This window comes from Gossypium raimondii, chromosome 12 (genome assembly GCF_025698545.1).
Source record: "Gossypium raimondii isolate GPD5lz chromosome 12, ASM2569854v1, whole genome shotgun sequence".
Classification (NCBI taxonomy): Eukaryota; Viridiplantae; Streptophyta; class Magnoliopsida; order Malvales; family Malvaceae; genus Gossypium; species Gossypium raimondii.
The window spans coordinates 29,659,432-29,661,243 of NC_068576.1; the positions used below are offsets into that span (position 1 = coordinate 29,659,432).

General features: G+C 36.6%; 1 non-coding gene across 1 annotated transcript; it reads left to right on the plus strand.

Moving 5' to 3' along the window:
- The first annotated feature begins 200 nt into the window (after nucleotides 1-200).
- Nucleotides 201-306, plus strand: LOC128035696 (small nucleolar RNA R71). Its single transcript, XR_008192247.1, has one exon. It is a non-coding gene; the product is annotated as a small nucleolar RNA R71 (small nucleolar RNA).
- The last annotated feature ends 1,506 nt before the right edge of the window (nucleotides 307-1,812 follow it).

Below are 1,812 nucleotides of genomic sequence, written 5' to 3' on the forward strand. Positions count from 1 at the left end.
ATGCACTCTGGCTACTCGTCTTCCTGAAGCTGCTTGATTTGTCAGAAACTGGTAGTTTGTTACTGGCTATTCTCTCGATGATTTTGTAAGCCTTATTATAAGATTTAGATAGGAGAGCACCATTCACAGAAGCATCTACCACCATTCTAGTGTGTGCTTTGAGACAATTATAAAACGTCTCCAGCTGAATGCAATGAGGAATCTGGTGGTGATGGCATTTTCATATTAATTCTTTGAATCATTCCCATGTCTCGTTTACGGACTCATCATCATTTGTTGAAAAGTGGTAATCTTATTCCACAACTTTGATTTTTGCTAGGTGGGAAATACTTTACCAGAAAACATTCGGCTAGTTCTTGCCAAGTAGAAATCCAGCTTGGTGGCAATGAATTAAGCCATACTCGTGTTCTATCTCAAAGCGAGTATGGAAATAACTTCAACCTCAATGCATCTTTGGTCACACTGGCTATCTTGAAGGAATCATTCACCTTCATAAACAGCCAAAGGTGAAGCTATGGATCTTCTATGGGCATTCCACTAAACTGGCCCACTGTTAGAAGCATATGAAACATCACAGGCTTCAGTTCGAACTATGGTGCCTCGATCTCTAATCTCCTAATTCCCAGATTTAACTCATTAAAGAGTGACACATCATACTGCCTTATAGCTCGATCCCTATCATCAACAATCAAGATTGGATTATAAGCATTAACAGATCCATTCCCTTGAACATCATTTTGATTTTCAAGGTCCATTTCTGTGGCTTATCTCTGGGCTAGTCTTTTTCGTCTCCTTTGTCTAAATGTTCATTTGACTTCAGGATCTACAGGGAGTAAATCGATGATACGATCTATGCTCATAAACACATGAAAAGAAAATCACAAAAATAAAAAGATTAAAAAAACCAAATTGCAAGAAATAATTTCACAAATAATGATTAAGTTAACAGTCCCTGACAACGGTACTAAAAACTTGGTTCGCGACAGAATGTGCAAGTGTACATATTCAAGCATATATCAAAATACTCATATAATTACAAAACATTCAAGCATATATCACAATACTCAAAAACATGTTTCTAGATAAATTGGCACTTGAGCTATGAAATGTACAAGTGGGCACTATCACCACTCATCGATACACGGATCTCCAACACACAATATAAACTCATAGGGTGAAACATGTCCCAAAAGTGAGGCATAAAGCTAACATTCTCCAACATACCAAACATGTCTCATTGAATGGAGCTTAGCTCACATTCTCTCATATCTCCAACATGTCTTAGGGCCTCAATGCCCAAATCATATAACATATAAGTGAGTACTCACAATCTTATGGCATGCCAACTATATCCAATGGTTTTGAGAATCACAAGGCCAAAATATCTGTTATTAAGCACAAATATATTGCTTACCGATTTACCGTTCATTATCACTGCATATTTACATCATAAACACATAATTATCACAGTCACTTGGCATGTTTGGCATGCCTACATATTCACTTTCACAACAGTATTCATGAACACATGTCACATGTATCATGTAATTGTATCTCATCTCAATTCACATTTTTTATAATAACATAAGCACATATTTCACAAGATAAACATGAGTATGAGAAAGCTTACACTCAAAATTTAGAGTAGGGGTTTAGGCTACTACTAAATTCCCAAAAAACGCATTGGATCATGTCCACAAGCAAACACTCACCAATTACACTTTTGCCAAAAATCCAAAAGCTCAAACTTGCCTTTCGCCTTGCTCAAAGAAGGTTCCAATGGTTTCAACGCTTTACACATAATAATCACAC